This window comes from Sus scrofa, chromosome 5, assembly GCF_054392235.1.
Source record: "Sus scrofa isolate SSC_HxYL_T2T_F1_AM1 chromosome 5, Sscrofa_HxYL_maternal_Yorkshire_Landrace_v2.0, whole genome shotgun sequence".
Lineage (NCBI taxonomy): Eukaryota > Metazoa > Chordata > Mammalia > Artiodactyla > Suidae > Sus > Sus scrofa.
The window spans coordinates 85,297,228-85,318,421 of record NC_139387.1 but is presented as its reverse complement, the minus strand read 5'-3'; the positions used below and the strand labels follow the sequence as shown (position 1 = coordinate 85,318,421).

General features: G+C 49.7%; 1 protein-coding gene and 1 long non-coding RNA gene across 2 annotated transcripts in view; one reads left to right on the top strand and one right to left on the bottom strand.

The window, feature by feature from the left end:
* Positions 1-82: 82 nt before the first annotated feature.
* On the bottom strand, positions 83-9,125 carry LOC102167685 (uncharacterized). The gene is made up of 3 exons (XR_298483.4): positions 8,466-9,125; positions 6,659-6,767; positions 83-2,080 (listed from the first exon to the last, which is right to left on the bottom strand). It is a non-coding gene; the product is annotated as an uncharacterized LOC102167685 (long non-coding RNA).
* A 117-nt stretch (positions 9,126-9,242) lies between these two features.
* VDR (vitamin D receptor) overlaps positions 9,243-21,194 on the top strand; it is a 59,265-nt gene continuing 47,313 nt past the window's right edge. Inside the window, 1 exon segment of the mRNA NM_001097414.1 lies at positions 9,243-9,278. The gene's annotated coding sequence lies outside the window, so the exon portion shown is untranslated.

Genomic DNA, 21,194 nt, shown 5'->3' with positions numbered 1-21,194 from the left:
GGATCACTTTAACTTTTCTATTCGAGTTTGTTTGAATTACACAGCATATGCACTTGGGTTGCAAACTCAGCTGAGCACTGGCTTGTTGTGAATTCTTTTTTTTTTTTTTATTCATGATGATTTTTATTTTTTTCCATTATAGCTGGTTTACAGTGTTCTGTCAATTTTCTACTATACAGCATGGTGACCCAGTTACACATACATGTATACATTCTTATTTCTCACATTATCATGCTCCATCAAAAGTGACTAGACATAGTTCCCACTTCTATACAGCAAGATTTCATTGCTTATCCATTCCAAAGGCAATAGTTTGCATCTATTAACCCCAAATTCCAAATCCATCCCACTCCCTCCCCTTCCCCTTGGCAACCACAAGTTTGTTCTCCATGTCCATGATTTTCTTTTCTGTGGAAAGGTTCATTCATGCCATATAGTATATTCCAGACATAAACAATATCATATGGTATTTGCCTTTCTCTTTCTGACTTACTTCTCTTAGTATGAGAGTCTCTAGTTCCATCCATGTTGCTGCAAATGGCATTATTTTGTTCTTTTTTGTGGCCGAGTAGTATTCCATTGTGTATATATACCACATCTTCTTAATCCAATCATCTATCAATAAACATTTAGGTTGTTTCCATGTCTTGGCTATTGTGAGCAGAGCTGCCATGAACATGCGGGTGCGTGTGTCGTTTTCGAGGAAAGTTTTGCCTGGATATATGCCCAAGAGTGGGATTGCTGGGTCATATGGTAGTTCTATGTATAGTTTTCTAAGGTACTCCACACTGTTCTCCATAGTTGTACCAATTTACATTCCCACCAACAGTGCAGGAGGGTTCCCTTTTCTCCACATCCCCTCCAGCATTTGCTATTTGTGGACTTACTAATGGTGATCATTCTGACCGGGGTGAGGTGGTACCTTGTAGTAGTTTTGATTTGTATTTCTCTAATATTCAGTGATGTTGAACATTTTTTCATGTGCTTGTTGGCCATCTGTATATCTTCTTTGGAGAAATGTCTATTCAGGTCTTTTGCCCATTTTTCAATTGGGTTGTTGGCTTTTTTTCCTCTTGAGTTGTATAAGTTGTTTGTATATTCTAGAGATTACGCCCTTGTCCCTTGCATCATTTGAAACTATTTTCTCCCATTCCATAAGTTGTCTTTTTGTTTTTTATGGTTTCTTTTGCTGTGCAAAAGCTTGTCAGTTTGATTAGGTCCCATTGGTTTATTTTTGCTTTTATTTGTTGTTGTGAATACTGAGGAGATATTTATCATTTTTCCAACCATCCAGAAAGACACAGGCCAGATTTCTTGCTGCTCCCTTCCATGTGGAGGTTTATTTCTCCTTTTCCTTACACAGGTAGTTCTGGGGTATACCCTTTGAGCGCCCAATTTTATGCAGGATAATTCCTTGGCTGTACCTCCTGTCCCATGCCCTGTGAAACCATCAAAGTGGAAGCTCAAGGTTCCCAAATCTGGAGTTCCCTTCGTGGTGCAATGGAAACGAATCCGACTAGGAACCATGAGGTTGCGGGTTCGATCCCTGGCCTCACTCAGTGGGTTAAGGATCCGGCATTGCCGTGGGCTCTGGTGTAGTTTGCACACGTGGCTCAGATCTGGCATTGCTGTGGCTGTGGTGCAGGCTGGCAACTACAGCTCCAATTGGACCCCTAGCCTGGGAACCTCCATATGCCATGGGTGCAGCCCTAAAAAGACAAAAAGACCAAAAAAAAAAGGTTCCCAAATTTCTAAAGACACCCCCAGAGTGAAGATCAGCTTTGGTCCTTGCTTTCCAACCTGTGTTCCTACTTTCACTTCATTGTGAATTCTGTAGATTTCTTTCTTTTGTGCCAGCTTGGTGATACATTTAAGATTAAATGTTGTTTAATTAAAATTGTTTCAATCGAGAGGGTCATTTGAGGTATTGAATCCACTGTACTGTTAGAAATGAAACATCGTTTTTAGAGGAGGTTGAGAGGAAGGTAATACAACCTTGACACATAAAATTCTTTGTCAATTGTTCCGGTTCCAACACCACTTGTCCTCAAATGTCCCCCACTTACATACAGAATGTATGCTGTTTGGGAGAAAGAAACATGGCAATAAATCCTTAATTATTACAGATCAAATGTCAACGTATAGTCTAATACCCTAAGATAACAAGTGATTAGAGGGGAGACTATTATTAATCACAAAGCAGGAATTGTGTCTCTTTACATTCAGGGCTCTAACAAGGAAGTACACCAGCTGTAGACACCAAATCAGCTTCTCTATCAGACTAGATTGCATGTCACAACTGACAGGGTGTGCGGTATCAGTCCAAAGTTTAAGCCTCATGGAATGGGGGAGATGCTAGGGGAGTGAAAGTGATGTAGATATATGTGTTTCCCCAGAGCTCCAGCTCCCAACATGGTGGAAATGGTTCAATTACTTTAATCATCTCTAGGAAGCAATAGTGAAGATTCTGACATTTGCCTTTGGGATTCACTTCTAATTCATGTCAAGATTAAGCATAAGGTTCTTGGGAGGAGGAAGAGAGGACAGGGAACTGGGATACCAAGACTACTTCAAGGACACAGAATAAAGGCTCAGTTGCTGTAATTCACCGTTCTGGACCCAACATCCTGCTCAGTATCTCCATCCCAGCCCTAAGAAGAGCCAATAGCTGGTGTGTTCATGACTGGGCACCTGGACTGCTTGCCTAAGTGTTCCCTCTTGACCCATCTGGACCCATGTTTTGGGAGAATATGGACAAGTGCTGGCAACTGGGATATTATTCTCCTTTCCGGGCAGGTCCAAGTGATAGACTCACTGACCATCAGTCTTGACGGTCCTCAAACTCCCTACCACTTGACAGATGAGGAGCCTGGTGATGAATAGGGTACAATGGTGTATAAGGTAGGTGAGATAAACTGGGGAGCAGAGGAAGGCAGGAAAGAAAGTTCTAGAAAGGAGTAACTGACTTGTCTGTGCAGAGAAGAAGGGTGGAGAGGAGGAGGGTTCAAGGGTAAAGCGATGGAAACCCTTGATGGTTTGGGCCTCTTCACCACATTTTTTTTCTGGGCTTGGCAGCTGGCACTCAGACGTCAGACAAGTTGGATACTCCTTCCTTCTCATGTTCCAGAAACCCCAACTGAACAACACCTCTCCTTGAGAATGTGGGTTACAAGAAGGTCCGTGGTGGTGGTCAAGCTAAGAATTTAAGGGCTACTCTCTACTTCTAATTACCCAGAAATACCCAACACACACTTTCCTGCTGGTAGCCACTGTCAGAAGAGCCTGTCCTGTTTGCCTATCTGGTTCCAACTGCTTGGGGACCTGTGGCATCAGACTATTGGCAGCTGTGGTCCCAGACACAGACCACAGTGAATTCCACCTGGATCTTGCCTTAGGCTATGCTTAAATAAGCCAACTAGACCAAAGAATTTAGCTTCCCAGCCTTCAAGAGATTCTCACACACACATGATGTGCTTCCATTTCTCCACAAAGCAGAGGAAGAAGAGGTACAGGGCGGCAGAAAGAGCCAGGCCTGGATTTTAAGGTAGTAGACTTGTTCTCTCTGATGTCTGCTTTGCAATCTACCACTTATGAACTTGAATGGGTCACCTAAACTTGCTGAAGGCTCTGGATCTAAATCCTGCTTCTCTGTTCTCTAGAGCAGAGGTCTCCATGGCAGGATATGTTACATGATCCATTAGATACAGGGGGACAGTATCAAAGTCTTCCTTTTTCATTTGCTCTCTTTTTTTTTTAATTGAGCCTTAGGAGTTCCCACTGTGGCACAGGGGGTTAAAAATTCCACTGCTGGAGTTCTCTTGAGACACAGTGGGTTAAGGATCCAGCATTAGGTTTGATCTCTGGTCAGGGAACTTCCACATGACATGGGTGTAGCCAAGAAATACATAAATTAATTAATTTAAAAAAATTGTTTAAAGAAAAAGAATCAACCACAATGGCTTGGGTCACTGCAGAGGTGCAAGTTCCATCTCTGGCCTAGCTTAGTGAGTTAAAGGATCTGGCCTTGCTACAGCTGCAGCATAGGTCACAGCTGTGGCTCAGATTCTCAGATATCTGGCCCAGGAACTTCCATATACCCTGGGTACAGCCATTTTTTAAAAATTGAATTTTAGGGAGTTCCCGTCGTGGCACAGTGGTTAACGAATCCGACTAGGAACCATGAGGTTGCAGGTTCGGTCCCCGCCCTTGCTCAGTGGGTTGACGATCTGGCGTTGCCGTGAGCTGTGGTGTAGGTTGCAGACGCGGCTTGGATCCCGCGTTGCTGTGGCGCTGGCGTAGGCCAGTGGCTACAGCTCCGATTCAACCCCTAGCCTGGGAACCTCCATATGCCACGGGAGCGGCCCAAAGAAATAGCAAAAAGACAAAAAAAAAAAAAATTGAATTTTAATATGCTTAACATACAGATTAACAAGGCACCCTCACTTGGTCCTCTTATCGGAGGGTCCTGGGTCAGGTATGTTGAGAGAGGTATCTTTTTTTGTCTTTTGTCTTTTGTCTTTTTAGGGCTACACCTGTGGCATATGGAAGTTCCCAGGCTAGGGTTTGAAGTGGAGCTACAGCCACAGCAACACCAGATCCAGGCCCCTTCTGTGACCTACACCACAGCTCATGGCAACACTGGATCTTTAACCCAATGAGTGAGTTCAGGGATCGAACCTGAGTTCTCATGGATACTAGTTGGGTTCATTATGGCTGAGCCACAACGGGAACTCCAAGTGAGGTATCTGAGTGCAAAGGAGTGCTAGGGGAGTCAGTAAACAGTTTCAAAAGTCTTAAGAACATCATTTGAAATGTGAATTCACATTTATTAATGTTGGCGGTGATTCACACCTTAACTGTGTAGTTTGACTTGAAATGTGAGCTAATGCTAGACCTTAGAGTCATATACATGTATGGGGATGACTAATTTTTTTTGCCAATAAGATTTTACAATCAATCAAAATGTTTAGAGACCAGGTCTTGGCTGTAAAACATGTGGATAATACAAAGCAACACAACACCGCTGTAATTTAGTCTGGGGTAAACCCTCTTGGAAGTGGAGATAGACACCAGAAACACCAATCTAAATGATGGTGACATCTTTAAAGACATAGGACAATTAGGCAAATGCAAAGAGAGGGGCATCCACACTCGGCGGTGTTTGTTCCACATGCTCAGGCCAGAGGCCAAAGGCAAGGGGAAGAGCTGTCAACAGCCACATATTTCTGGAGTTGAGGCCCCAGGGAAGAGTTGTTTAATGCATTCCTGGGCTGCTTACGGAATGTCCTTCCTGCTCTTCTGGAGAAGGAAGCAGGCAGGCCTAGGATGAGGCTTGCGAGGCTTCTGTTCACTGGTATGAAGAAAAGGAGATCATTGCATAATTGCCTTCTGTGGTGACTCTCCTCTGGGGCAAGAGAGCTTCTTGTGAAAATAGCCTTTCCCGACTGACCTCTCCAGGAGCGATGTGACACTAACGGCACTCTCAGCAATGTGACATTAATGGTACTCTCACCTGCTCCCGGGATACCTACTCCCACAACACAGAGCCTCTCCATTTGCCTCCCTCACCAGGCTCTCCCACAAGATCCTCCTCCCTAGAGGAGCAAAATAGGAAATCCCCAAGGGCTAGGGGACAGGGTCACTTCGCCTCCTCCTAGAGTGATTGTAGTTGCTGCAAAACTAAAAAGCTAAGGGTCCTTGTAGATGGGAAAGGACCCTGAGCCCCTAGTTTATTCTGTTGGTCTCTATGGTTGGGGTTGGGGCTTGAAGACTCATCATTGTCTGCTGGGGTTTGGATGGGAGCCCAGCAAATACCTGGGAGCCTGGGAGGGCTCTGAGCTGCCTCTGCTTGGAGACGCAGGTGGGAGTCTACACCTTCCTTCGTCCGGCCCCTAGGCTCTGCTTTACCATGCCAGCAGACATGGTGTGCGGGCCAGCAGGCTGGCAGCCTAGGGCTCAAGGATGTGGGAGCAGGTGGGAAAGGCAAGTGCCAAAAGCCCCGAGGATGGAGACTGAGCTGGGCTACTGGGAATGGAGCCCTGGAGCCAAATGGACTTGGATTGAATAAACAATGGTGCCTTACTCTTTCTGGGGCAAGCTGAGTCTGTGGACACTCACTTCTTGTGGCGTTTGCAATAAGTCCCTCACAACTGTCCTGTTCTGGGGCAGTCAGGATTTCTGAGATGCCATAAAGCTTCCTGAGGCTAAAAGAACATCCCCCCACCCACCCACCAACAAGCTGGAAAATACAGGAGCGTGGTAGGATAACAGCTGAGTTAGGCCACAGGGGTAAATACTGTGTGGATCCACAATGCCTCAGTGACTTAACCCTGACACTGGGGCCTGGGAGGTAGAATCCTCCAAAGCCTTGGAACCCCCAGGAGGTTCTGAGGGTGCTCTGTGTAAGCCAGGCTAGGCTCTCAAAGGCCTTTCTGTGAATCTCTTGTCGTAGGTTCTCAATAAGGGATCTCATGATAAAAGGGATTTGAATAAACTTTGGGTCAATTTGGTGGATCCCCAAAAGGAAGACAGAAAGACAAAAAAAAAAAAAAAAAAAAGGGAAGGGAAAAAATATCGAAAACCTTAGAGGGCATCTCTTATTTTATAAAATGTATATCCGCCTAAGTGTACTAAGTCATAATAAAAACTTATTTCTTACTGTGGGTTGTAGTTAAAACGTTGATAAACACTGTCCTGAGAAGACTCTTTTGTTTGGGTTGCCTTCATTGCTTACAGCTTCTTCCATTTATTCATTCCATTTTCACCATCTGGAACATAAACAGAGCGAGAAGCTTTAACAAGGCTGAGAAAAGATAAATAAGGCCACCGTTCTGGTCTTATTTTTTTAGAATCTCTGAAACAAGACAACTGAGATGGCCTGGTGGCTTCTAGCTCTATGAATCCATGAGGCTGTGTCTCTCCGATGTCCTGCAGTTTGCTATGTGAGAGTCGTTCCTCCATTTTCACTAAACCCATAACCATAAAATATTTAAGGAGAAAAAAGGGCCCTAAAAAAGGGAAAAGCAAACAGTGAGATGGGAGTGCTCCAAAGACAGCTCAAAGGGCACACTTTTACCTGGAGAGCAACCTGGACAAGGTTAGGGTCTGGAAAGGGAGTAGTTCAGGCACTGGAGGAAGACAAAAAGAAGTTGATTAGGGATATAGTGATGGAGCTGATGAGTACGGGGTTGGAGACTGGTCACATCTATAATCCTGCAAATCTGCCAAGCCTAGAACCTCTAAGTTCTCCAAGGCTGGGTTATCTAGGTTATGGTCCAACAGGTAAAAAGCCTATGGGTGTATTTTTTTTTAAGAGGGAGTATAGAATAGTGTAGAAAGTGCAGCAAGAAGACATGGGTTCAAGTGGCTCTGTCACTCCCCAGCTGTAAGGGCTCTGATAACACAGCACATTGGTTGTACAATGGGGAGAATACTTTCTAGCCTGCCTGACTCAAGAGGTTATACTAAAGATCAAATGAAGAGTTATCAAAAGACTCTAAAAGTCAATTACTATGGAATACTTAGCACTCATCTCCCACCATTTTTTTGATAAGGTTTATGCTCAAGATGCCAGGTTTACCTATTTGGCCAATTAAGCACTACAAAAATGACTTTCAAGCGATCAGCCTCTTCCAGAGGCATATGGAACTTTCTGAAACTGTCCCAAGGTATTGGTTGTTAGAGATGTCCTCTTCTATTTTCCTGCCCAGTGAGAATCACTGCTAGCTTTCCCATGATTCTCTGATCTCTCTTTACCAGCCAAGAATCCATCCATCAGACTGGCAGGGCCTCCAAAGGGACACCACCTTTCATCTGTTTCTCGGAATAAACTGTCCATCCCAAGTTCAATCAAACACTCCTCTATTTTTTTGTTTTATCTTTCCAGAAACTGTCCATGATACTCCCTTAATGAACTATTCCAGTGGTTAACAAACTTCCCTGTTTGCAAGGGGTTTTGTTTGTTTTTGTTTTTTCTGTTACGTCCCAGTCAATTTCTCTTGATCCAGTTATTGAAAGTTTGAGAGAGGCTGGCTATCCTACAGTTTCACATAACTTTCAGAAATGGGTACAAGGCTATTGCAGCAGCATGCTTGCTGAGCTCTAGTACTGCCCTTCATCCAATAGCTGTGTGATGCGCAAAAAACTTAACCTCTCTGTACCTCAGTTTCCCACCCGCTCAGCCTGTCCCTCTGAGCCATGGTTTCATCCTTTGGAGAAGGTGAATGGCAACATCTTCCCTGCCTAAAAGGGGTCATCAACTGCTGGATGACTTGGTGGGCATCTCTGTTATGGGACATTTCACTGTAATTACTATTTATTTCTGCACTCTCCCACTGGACAGTGAGCTCTAAGGAGGAAGCTGTCTTTTTTCCGCGACCTCTAGCATCTAGAGCGGTGCCTAGCTCATAAGCCAAGGAAACGGAGATTTTAGCCAAGATTTTCTATGGAGAATTTTTGGCACCCACCTACAAGTCCAGGTCTCAGGATGCACTCCCTTCTCTTCACACCAGTGTCAGATGGGGTGGGTGGCTGAAGCTGGGGACTAGGGACCAGGGACGCTGAGACTAAGCTTTTTTGGACGAGGTTTTCGAAGGGGCCGAGAACGTGGTCAGACTCAGTCGCGCCCGAGGGGACAGAGAAGGGATGATGATACATCGCTGTACTCCACTTCGGCCCCGTTTTCGTTCGCTATTTTATCCTAGCGTGTGGGATCGGGCTCAGCTCCCTGACGCTTAGCCGGAGTCACACGACGGTGGGCGGCGCCCGGGAGTCCCCAAGAGCACGGAGAGCGCCGCGGATGCTGGCTGCGCGCGCCCCCCAGAGCCCCGCAAACCGCGGAGAAGTCCTGGCGGGGTCAGCCCAGGTGGGGGCGACGCGCCTGAAGAGGCGTCCGAGGAAACATGGCGGCGGAGGGAGAGGGGAGGCCTCACGGATCGTCGCAGGCAGAATCGTGGCTCTGCACACACATAACCATCGAAAGCTCTCACGCACGAAGGGCAGAGCTTCCTTGCTCTATGGACGGCCGTCGTGGAGGACTACACTGGGCAGCCTCAGGCGACAGTGCAGTGGTTGAGTCCAAGTCAAGATGGTTGCAGCCTGTTTGGAGCTCTCGGAAAGCGAGAACCGGACCTGTGGGCGGGGCCCAGAGGCGGGGCGGGGCCTGGGGCGGGGCCTTGCGAGGGCGGGGCCAGGTGCCGGGCTGTCTCTGCTTGTCAAAAGGCAGCCGCCGAGCCCTAGGCGCCGGGAGCGCGGAGCAGCGTGCCCATCCGCCGGACCAGGTGCGGACGTGGGAGCGGCGGGAAGGGGGGCGGGGGGTCCCCCAGGATCAGGATAGGCCGGAGGTGGAGGTGTCGGGGGTACTGGCCTGAGTGCCCAGGTGCAAGCGCTGGAGTCTGGGCAAACTTGGCGACCGAGATTTTGCCCTGAGGCTGGAGCACCGAGGGGACACTGAGGTCTGAGAAAGAGCCTAAGTTCGTGCCAGGTTGGCGAGGGGAGCAGCGACCCCCTCAGTGCTCAGCCGGCCGATCGCAGAAATGCTCCTCCAGCACAGTGCTCAGCACTTGGGCAACAAGAAGCATTTGTTTCCTTCTTCTGTCGGGCGCCTTGGCATGGACTGGAGGAATAAGAAAGGGAGAGATTGCCTCTCAAACAGTACTGAGGTCTTCTGGGGGTGGAGTGTGGTTAGCTTTGTTATCTTGTAGAACCCAGGTATGGTCCTCTGCGATGGTGGAGCCAGATCTTTTAAGGAGAGTTGGTTTTTCTCTTCTTTTCTTGACTTTTTTTTTTTTTCTTAACCAATTATTTTAGACCTGGTTGACCCTAGTGCACTGGACTTGTTTTTTTCGGAGGAGCTTGTCCATTGATGTTCAGAGGAAATCAGATACAAGCATCTAATTGAGGAGGGGGCTCAGGGAGTAGTTCTGTTTGGGGAGTGACGGCCCCCACATCTGTGTGTGGTAGGCGAGGAGGATTTCAGGGAAGTGTCTAGGAGCGAACATCATATGGTATCTGAGAAGCAGTGGACACTGCGCTCTCCCCCCATGGACCGCTGAGGCTGAGACACAGGCTGCCTGGGCTGGGAGAGCCCTGGGTCTCTGAGCCCAGGCCCTTCCCGCATCTCCTCCTCCTCCTTCTCCTCCTTCTCCTCCTCCTCTTCCTCCTTCTCTGTGCGGTGAGTGAGTCAGCCTCCTGTCTGGGCTCAGTTGCAGCCAGAGGGGCCAGAGCCCAGGCAAGCAGTTGGGCAGGCATTTTCTGAGCATTGCAAAAGCTCTCCTGGGCAGAGTTCAGCTCTGCCCCAGCTCTCTGCTGGAAGTCTGGCTTCCTCATGGCCGATGGTTACCATTTCTGAAGGGGACACCCAACACAGGGATGATTATGGGATGGCTGCAATATGACTCCAGAACGGGTTGACTGGGAAGGGATTGTGGCTTTGTGGTAAATCCACATCTCTTATTCTCCTAGGATCAGGAGGTGCATCCCAGCATGGCAGACGTTTCTAGCCCCTCATTCCCTTTCTGCCTAGCGATCTTGTGAGCCGCCCATCTCTGTTAGGGAGCTGGGTGTGCACAAGAAATCAGGAAAGATTCTGGGATGAGGGAAGCCATGGTGTTGGCAAAAGTTTTAAGTCAGGCCAGGAAGTGGGGGTGGTTTGCTGAGGTGGAAATGGTTTATCTGGACACTAGAGCCTCCATTCTATAAACCAAGAGTGTCGGGGAACTTTTCTCATCTCTTCCCTGTCCTTGTGCTGGAGGATCCTTCTGGAATGGTGTCAGGGTTGCATGCAGCCAGACCCGGAGGTTTTTAAGACTGCGGATTTCTCTCTGGCTTTTGTTTTGGGTACTTCAGATCCTTGAGTAGAAGTAGGGGCCTCAGAGCTCCCGTCCCCCCTACTCAGTGGCCTCTGTGGACCCATTTGAGATGAATCCACCACCGGCTATGGGGCTGACTCAAACTACAAAAAAGCTGGGGAATTCACAATCTGTGCTCTGGCTTGGCCCCTCATCAGCCACGACTTGGACCCCTTCCAGGGTAATGGATAAGAAGGGAAGGAAAGTGAAAAAGGATAAGAAAAGAGGAGAGTGGGACGAGGCAGGAGGGAAAGAATAGGAAGCTTTCCTGAGCCCTCGCAGCTCTTCAGTCAAGACCATCAGACTTGACTTGTATAAATACTGTGAAAGGCCTGATGCTGTTTGACGGGCCCTGGTTCCTTGTGTTTACGGTTTCTCAGTCTTCCTTCCTTATTCAACCTCAGAATTGATCTCCTTTGGGGACTGAGTCCCAGAGGAAGCACCAAGAGGACCTCTTGCACCCCAACCTTCCACTCCCAGAACAAATAGCCAGGGTCCAAAGCCGATGTCTTCCACATTTGGAGGAAAGCCTGGGGTCTGGTGGGCCAGACCAAGTGGTTATCCAAGACCGGAGGAGGACTTGCCGTTGCTCATTTCTTTACCTTACACCCTGGGGAGGCAGCAGCCATCCTGCCGGAAAACCAGAGTTTGCTAGAAACCTGCCAGTGCTTATGTCCAGCAGGTGGGTTCTGTGACCGAAGAGCCAGAGTCAGGAGCCCCTGGAAGTCCAAGCTGGCAGGCGATGCAGTGTGTCGCTGGGCAGGATGAGTTATAGGGTTCCAGCTTAACCCTGCCCAAGTCTGTCTTGGATGCAAGTCAAGAGAAGTGAGGAAATGACAAGATTTGCTGAAAAGCCTGCTCTAGCCTGGTAGTAGACCCTCCGAGGGATGACAGGGAGCAGGGACCCACCAGCCAGACAGGGCCTCCTCCCTCTAGATGGTCTGAGCCAGGGCCGGGCCGTAGCTAGCGGCTCCCTCCACTACTGTCCATTCTCAGGGGATCCAGCTGGGTGAAAGCCAGCCCAGCTGTTGCTCTGAACCACTCAGGTCTTGCTTCTAGTTACGCTTTTCTCTGATGCTCCACGGACCCTCTCTTGTGTCAGTGCCCTCTTGGATGTGCTAGAGAGAGTGACTATATGATTTATTGCCCACACTAAGAGGCTTTCAAGAGTGAAAGGGGTGTGATTAATAGTTATGTCGGGGAGTTCCCATCGTGGCTCCGTGGTAATGAACCTGACTACTATCCACAAGGACGCAGGTTTGATCCCTGGCCTCATGCAATGGGTTAAGGATCCAGCATTGCCATGAGCTGTGGTCACAGACATGGCTCAGATCTGGCATGGCTGTGGCTGTGGCTGTGGTTGGCAGCTGCAGCTCTGATTCAACCCCTAACCTGGGAACTTCCATATGTCATGGGTGCAGCTCTAAAAAGACCAAAAAAAAAAAAAACCAAAAAAAGGTATCTCGGAACACTAGACCTCAACCAAAACTATTCAGGGCAAACTGGAACATCGAGACATTCTCGAGCTCAGTGGAGGTCACGGTGATGAGGGGAGGATGGGTGGAGGAAGGTTTAATGAAGAAAAGATGGGGAGGTGTTTGATGATGGGGGGAGATGGGGGCAGCTTGATCCTGAGGGTGGTCGCAACACCCCAGCCTGCTCTGTGGTGTTATTTCCAATCCCAGTCTCTCCCTGAGGGCAGCACCGCCCTCTCTTGGGACCAGCCTACCATTCACTCCCTCCCCTTCCCCGTGACTTCCCTTCACCCTGGACTTGTGACTGGCCTCACCTTTGGTTTTTCTGCCCCACCTGTACCTCAGATGGGGACAGGAAGGCCTGCCAATTCCCCTTCAGGTGGCCCTGGGGGCACTGGGATTTCTACTGGAGCCAAGATTCAGCCTCATGCTTCCTCTTCCGTCTTCCCCCAAATCGGCAAGCAGCCTCTTCATTCTGTCCATCCAGCTTCCCAGACCTGGAGAGCCACGCTCTCCAACAAGAAAGTTCAGCATTAAGGCGAGTAAACAGCCAAGAAGGGAAGGGTAGTCAAACCTTGCTCATGTGGGTAAAGGGCACGGTCACCTGTAATCAGGTTCCGGGGAAATGACAGGTAACGTGGAGGGCGGTCAGAGCCGCTGAGAGAAGGTGCATAGCCGGAGATGGAGCCGGTTCCCCTGGACACTGGAGTCTGACTCGTGGCTGTTGGGGAAATGGTCCAGGGTGGGGACAGACTGTTTCTTGCTCAACTCAGGCTATAGGCGTTGGTGGCGGCAACTGCATCCTGCCGTAGTGACATGTGGAAGAGAAACTGTCTTCCCATATGAATCCTCGCTCCTTGTGGTCCCGATGGTCAGGGGGGGTTCCCTGGAGAGTCCCTGGGGGTTTAGCATCAGAGCGGCTGGGGTGCGGGGTGTGGGGGTGGAGTCTCCCTGATGACTGTGTAATGACTCCTATCTACGCTGGCAGGAAGGAAGTCATTCTCGGCTTCAGCAAATGGAGAATGAGGGCAGGTGAAGCCCTCTTGGGAAGTCCCGCCCTTTGAAGTAACTTTTGTGTGTGGGGGGGAGAAGACCCCTTGGGGTGGCAGGAGGGGCAGAGGTGACAGGCTGGTAGGTAAATGGCAGGAGCCTGCGGCAGAAGCAGCAGACGCTCGGGGAGCTTGAGTGTGTGTCATGCTTTGGCAAACTTGCCAAGCAGGTCCCGTGCCAAGGAATAGACCCAGTAGTGTTCCCAGAACCAGATGCCACACAAAGTCCCCATTCTGCCCAGGGGAGAGTCCTGGTCCTGAGCAGGGCGTGGGCAGCTGCGCCAGCGGGAAAGTGGAGTTCGGGCAGGACCCAGCAGCCTGTTCCTGGGAAGCTGCTGCCTCTCACTGGCCTTCTGATGACAGGTTGAAGCTTTGAGGTGTTGTGCAAGGTGTGACATTCCAGGCACTGCGGGGCACCCAGGAGGCCCCAGGCTCTGCTGGTGACATGTCCAATGTGTGCCACCTGCTGGCACCAGAGATTCAGCTCCAGGAAAAGCTACTCAGGAACAGCGCTGAGCTCAGTGGTACAGATGGTGGGCCCTGGACCTCGTGTGCCTGGCCTCCCAGACCTGTCACAGCCTGTGGGATGGGAACCCACACTGTCCTCCTTTTCCAGGGGAAACAGGCTCTCTCGGGGGTTGAGCAATGAGCCAAGGTGACACGGCTGGTGAGTGGGAATCAGGACCCTCACTGGACCTGAATTAACCTCCTGGCAGCCTGCCACCTCTGCCCTCCTCTGCAGTCACAGGCATTCAGGGCCTGCCTTGCACAGAGTAAGCCTGCAGAAATGTTCCTGAGTGGCAGGCTTAGATTAATTAACCAGTTTGAACAAGCTGACGAGGGAGCAAGGTTTGGCCAAAGCATACTCTGGGGACAGTGGCCTCTCAGAAAGGGGCTCCCTCTGATAGCACCCTTAAGCCTCGTTGCCTCTCCAGCACCGTGGGGACCTTACTCGGGTAAACATAGCAGACAAGGACCGGAGAGAGCTAGCTCTGTGCAGAAAGATGGCCGGGATCAAATAAGACTTGGATGGTCTGGAAGGCAAATAAGAAACTATCTTTCACTTTTAAACAAGCCACTTTATTGATAACCTTCTAAGTGCACCGAGGGGCGGGGGAGGCCATTGTTCTGTTGGCCACCTGGGGGCTCTTCTCACCTTGTTTACCTCTTCCCCTCCTGGCTATCCTTTGAGGGACACTGCCGAATCTACTCACCTGGAAGGAGAAGTGGCCTCTGGTCTCACCTGCCAGCCTCTGCCAGCCTCTGCCAGGCACTGTGCTGATGACTTCCCATGTCTCCTTTAATCTTCCCAGCTTCTCCTTGGAGTAAGTGCTGAGTGTTCTCTCCAGCATGTATATGGGAATCCAGGCTTTAAAGAGATGCCATGATCTGCCCCATGCTGTAAAGCCATGACCACAGCGCTGCACGGCGTGCTGGTGCTGGGTCTGGCTGTCCAAGCCACTCTAGGTGCCAGAGGCTGGAGATAGGTTGAAGGAGGAGAAAACCCTCAGCCGCCCCTTGGCTGGGGGTCCCAGGTGAATTTCTTGGTGAGTGATTGAAATTTTAGGCAGTGCTGTTAGAAGCTGTGCTAGCAGCCTTGCGGAATGGGAGAAACACTAGGTTTGAGTTAGACATGCTTAGATTCAGATTCTGGCTATGTCCCACGGTCACAACCTTGGGCATGTTTCTTAATCTCTTGGAATCCAAGTTTCCTTATCTGTAAACTGGGATAAGAATAGCTCCCTGGCGGATTTGTGTGAGGGTTAGAGATGATACAAGCCAAGCACCTGACAGCAAGGAAGCCCCAGAAGAGCATTCAGCAGATAGGTGTTAAGGACCTACTGTGTGCCAGGCACTCTTTAGGATACTGGGAATTTAAGAGTGAAAAGAAAAGACTCTTGCAATTGTTTTCAAATTTGCTAGACCAGAAACTCATGGTGAGAGGTCCTTTTAGAATCCAGAAGTGGCTAAACTCAGATTCAGTAAGTTGATTTCTCTTGCCGTCCTGTGTTAGCTGATGAGCTTGGAAAAGTTGTTTCACTTTTCTGGGACTCAGAGACTTCAATTCTTTTTGTTGATTTCTTTAAACTGTGAAACATATCATACAAAGAGCATACAATAGGCCTATGTATAGATTAAAGGATAGTATAGCATATCCTATACCCACCTCCTAAGTTCAAAGTGAAACATTTACAGACCCTTAAGAGAGTTCCCTGGTGGAGCAGTGGGTTAAGGCTCTATTACTGTGGCTCGGGTAGCTGCAATGGTTCGAGCTTGATCCCCGGCCTGTCAACTTCTGCATGCCGCTGGTGCAGCCAAAAAAAAGAAAAAGAAAAAAAAAAAAAAAGCCCCCTTACCTTTTCCCTTTTGCATCCCCTTCCTTGCTCTCCACCACACTGTGTCTACTATTATGAATTTTAGTTAGTATCTCCTTGCTTTTCTTTGTAGGTTGTCATCTCTGTATGTTTTACAAAACAATATATTGTTGAGTTTTACATGTCTTGTGGTGTTTACATACATGCGTGATGTCTAGGATGCACGTTTTTCCTATTTCTGAGACCCGCCCACATTGATGCGCACGGCTGTAGGTGAGTAGTTGCCCCTGCAGCATCGTATTCCGTACGAATAAGCTACAGTTCGTACATCTTTCCTCTTGTTGATGCACTTGGGGGCTGTTTCCAGTTTGGGGCTGTTTGATAAGCTAATACTGCTAGGAAAATGTTGTCTTGTCCTCTGGCGCATGTACAGGGATTCCTCTAGGAATACCCAGAATGGACTTGTTGGGTCACATAAATTACACATAGTGATTGTACCAAAAACACTCCTTTAAGCAGTGGATAAAAGTTCCCATTGTCCCCCATTCTTTCAAACACTTCATATAAGACGAGATGAGCTTAAGTCCTTTAGGCTATAATAATTGTACTGTCCTCAACCTAAGGATTTGGTTTCTAGCTTATGTGTGTGCCTGTCTGGTGCGTTGGACACAGACGGCCCTGTGAATGCCACAGCCTGACTCTGAGAGCCCTGAGCAGGGTCCCCGGGCTCCGTTGAAGCCCTTGCTCCCTGGGCTTCCGCTGACAGTGAGTGAGGGATCCTCTGGTTCCACATCCTCCCCAGCACTTGCCTTTCTGTTCAGTTCAACCGAGAGGCTGATGTCTGGGCTGAGCACATATTAGGTGCTCAGTTAACACCTACTGAATTGCATTTTTGCCAAGTGGATTGGGAGGGACGTATATATCCCTGGGCATTGATTTTAGGAGCAGGACATGGGAAGTATCAGAATCATGTGCATGCTAGCTAATCAAAACACCCAGGGATGGGGATTGGGATGGCATTTACATCTGTCTGGGGCCTCTTCTTTTTCTTTAATGGCTGAACTGACAGTATACGGAAGTTCCCAGGCCAGGGATCAAATCTGAGCTGCAACTGTTGCAACACAGAATCCTTCAACCCACTGCATCAGGCTGGGGATCAAACCTGTGCCTCCACAGCAATCCGAGCTGCTGCAGTTGGATTCTTAACCAACTGCACCCCAGGGGGAACTCCTGTCCAGGGCTTCGTGATCTTGTAAAGGCTCCAGCTGCGGTGAACTGAAGTTAATAGTCTCCATAAAACAGTTGTTCAGAGTCTGACCTTGTTCTTTGACCCTCTGACTTGTCCGATTGGAGATCAGGGGGGCGCTGGAAGATGGGGTGAAGAGAACAGAGGAGGTACCATGTGGAAAGGAGCAGAAGGCCCAAAGGGTCCCTTCCCTTCCAAGGGTTGAACATTCTGCCCCAGGGGGGAAGGAGGGTGCTGGTGTAAAAGGTGTTAGATATACTCAGTGTCCTGGCAGCCACATAAACAGCCAGCTGCCCACCCACCCAGCCACCCACGGGACAAAAGAATGTGGCTGGCTGGCCAGCTGCATGGGCCACCCCAGCCCACAATCCTGTAATTACCCATCTAGTCTGTGCCTGTCAGCATGCGCCTCTGCCCTGGGCCTCATCTTGGTCACCAGGCCCATGCTGGGCTCAGTGGCAGGGCCCCACCTACCCTTCAGCCACCGCCACCCCCAACTCTGCCTCAGTGTCTCTCTCAACTCCACCCTTTGACCCTTTCGAGGTTAAGATATCATGTAATAGCTGCTAATCAGGTCGTGTAATAGGAAACCAAATGGTGACTATAACTTCATACATTCCAGGCCCTGTGTTAAATGTTTTTCTTGCATCTTCTCCCATATGCCTCTCAATAACCCTAAATAAGATTGTTATTCCCACTTTACAAAAGAGGAGATTGAATTCAAAGAAGTTAAGAGGCAAAGTTTCTTTCCCAAAACTTGAGAGCTTAAATTCAGGTCCTCTGAGACCTCACCTGCCCGCTGCCCCTTCTGCATAGTGTCCCCAGCGTCCTTCACCCTGTCTCCACCCCACCCCCTTTCCTGTCGGAGGAGGGTGGAAGGAGCAGTAGGTGGTGCCTGTGGAGGGTGAATGGGACAGTTCCAGGCTGGCTAGGATGATACTGGAAAACACCTTCAGGGCAGAGTTCTTTGTTCCAAAAGGCTCTGAATTTCCGGACTTCTGCCAGACGCGGGAAGTTACTTCTGCCCAGCCTATTTGGCAAGCGCACCGACTTCTTGGGTGCCATGATGTTAGGAAGTGGGGGATGGGCTGCCTCGGGTAAAATTCCATTTGAGTGAACGCCATCGAAGAGCTGAATGGCTTTGTTGAAATGGAATTATGCTAACCTGGGTGCAGTGGGAGAACTCTAGGATGCAACTTGAGAAATTGGAGGTGAAATGAAGTAATGCACTCTTGATCATCTCTGAGTAAGGCTCTGGGAGGGTTTGGAGCATAGGAGAAGAATCAGATGCACCCCGATTCCTTCATGAATGCCCTGCTCCCAGGTGGTTGGGCAAGGCTGGGAGGGGACAGGGTTGGGCTGTTCAATTGTCCCCCCGACACCTGTGCTGTGAATCCTTGAGAACAAGTCTGAGCCCCATCTCTGAGGTGTCACCACCCACACAATACCTAACTCATCACAGACATACTCAATAGATGTTTATTGGGTGGAAATACGTTTGTTGATAGACCTGGTCCCCTAAGCTGGAAAGGATTGTTGAAGGACAGTCTCTTTGGGGACAACACATCCTTAAAAAGCTAGGCAGCAACTCAGATGAATCCTCGACGTTATGGAACCGATTGTGCATAATAACACACGCCAACACTCTCTGAGCCGCTGCTGTGCCTGTGCTGAGTACTTTACACACGTTATCTCGTTGAATCCGCACTGACGAATCAGGGAGGTATTGTTATTCTTCTCCTTTTACAGGTGAGGGAACAGGACCTCAGAGAGCTCAGGTCAGTGTTTCTGGTCATACAGCTGGAAGGGAGGAAAGGCAGGGTTTGCAGCCAGGCAGGCTGCCTCCAGTTTTATCTCTAACAATCTCCCCACTGCAGAGCTCGGCTGCTGCAGGGGGCTGGTTCCGGGGACCAGGGCCAGGTGGCTAACAGTCAGTGCAAACCCTGGCAAGATGGACTGGAGGCCACAAGCCTGCTCTGGAGGGGCAGCACCGCCTCAGGCCAGCAGGATTGCCATTGGAACTACAGTGCAGTGTGGCCAGATTATCCAGGTTTTTGCTTTGTTTTGTTTTTGCCTCCCTGAGCCAAGGATCAGATCCCAGCTGCAGCTGCCACAGCTTTGGCAGCTCTGGACCCTCAACCCTATGGATCCCTCACCTGTGTCAGGCTGGGATCAAACCTGCGTCCCAGTGCTCCAGGAATGCTGCTGATCTCATGGCACCACATTGGGAACTCCTATCCAGGTTTTTTTTTTTTTTTTCTTTTTTAGGGCCATGCCTGCAGCATGTGGAAGTTCCCAGGCTAGGGGTCAAATTGGAGCTACCGCTTCCAGCCTGCACCACGGCCACAGACACACCAAATCCATGCCGTGTCTGTGACCTACACCCCGGCTCACGGCGACACCAGATCCTTAACCCATTAATTGAGGCCAGGGATCAAAACCACGTCCTCATGGATACTAATCAGATTTGTTTCCACTGAGTCACAGTGGGAACTCCTCTCTCTATGTTTTTTAAACACTGACGATGAGTTTAAAAATGTGTAATCACTGGTAGCGATGGGGGCAGATGAGAGACAGAACTCATCCACGGTCAGGTTTAGCCTGCAGGCCTTCCATGTGTCCTCTGGAAGTTTCTTTCTTTTAACAGATGACTGTCACAGAGAGGGGGAGCAGGACAGCCCTAGTTTATATAGAAGTCCTTACTAAAGGCACGAATGATCCCTCTCCTTGGGTACCTCTCCCCGTGCGTGCTGATACTGTCTGATGCGGGGTGTTTCTTTCTGGAGCATTCTAACGAGAGCTTTCTGTCTGACGATATTCCATGAACGAATCCTGCGCTTTCCTCCTTCTCTCTCTCCCTCTTTCTTTCTTCTCCTTCCTTCCTCCCCTCCTCTATCTTCCCAGATATTTTCCGAGAGCTTTTAGAAGGAACGTTCTGTGTTGAGAAAATCCAAAGGAAACTCATGGTCAAAGCCAAGTTCTCTAGACTCGAAAGTGAAGTGGGATTTGGGCCGGGGCTCTGGCGGCAGTGAATGATGCTTATCCTGTGGGATAGGAAACTCTCTCCGCCTGGTGGGCTGTCCCAACTGGGACCACCTTGTGCCGCCAGCTCCGTTTAATGCTTCGGAATATCTTCTCACAGCCTTGCACTTGATTCCCGAATGCGGGCCTCCTCCCACCTCTCAAACACCTGGGCGAGGAATAGCAAACTACTAACGAACATGGTTATGGAGGATAGTTTTTTTATAACACTCTTGAAATACGTCATCTCAGCTGACACGGCCATCTCGTGAGATAGGCAAATGGGTAAAAGGCCCTTTTTGGAGGCCAGGTAAAGTAGCGTGTGTAATTCTTTTCCTTCCATCCCGTAAGAGAGCAGTAGCTATGGAAGAGCGAATCCCGGTGTGCAGGGAGCCCCTGCCCACCTCCCAAGCCCGAACCTGCTTCCCTGCTGCTCTCATGCCTCACCTGGGGTGGGGAGGGGGGCAGAGGGGGCAGGGGGGCAGCCAATAAGTCTGGAGCCCCTGGCTAAGGTCTCCGCCTCCCTGAGAGTCCTGCTCAGGGGAGTGGAGTGTGGGCGTGGGTGGCCCTCGACCAGCCTCCCCTCCGCGTCTTCCCCCTCTACCTGCCACCCCGAGCTATTCTTCCTGAACTTGGGCAGAAAATAGCTCACTCAAGAGAATTATTTTTGTGTCTGTTAAACTTCAATCCTGGGCTACTGAGCAGCCTGGCGGCAGAATTGTTTTTCAGGTCAGGGGGAGTTCTGGGAAAAGTGAAGGGTGGAGGAGCAAAGAGGAGACAGTGGGTGGAGGGGCGCCTCCTCTCCCTCTGGGGGCCGTGATGGCCACAAGCGCCGGCCTTCTTCCCTAGAACGCTGCCCATCGGGGCCGCCTGACGAGCAGCTACTCCAGCTGACCGTGTGGAGCCCGTGCAGGCAGCTGGACTGGGGGTTCCTTCACAGCTCCTTTCACTGAGTGCAGGCTCTGAGCTGGTGCATTAAATTCCTTCTCCAGGAGTACCTGGTGGTGCAGCCAGTAAAGGATCTGGCACTGTCACCTCAGCGGCTTGGGTCACTGCTGTGGTGTGGGGTTCGATCCCTGGCCCGGGGACTTCCACCTGTCCTGGGTCTGGCCAAAAAATATATATATATATCTCATTCTCCAGAGATATTTGCCTCTGCCTGAGGGAGTGTTGAGTGAAGGGAGTGGAAATTGTGTCACCACATGGGGAGGCCCAGGTGGGCAGCTTGAGGGAAGTGGGGG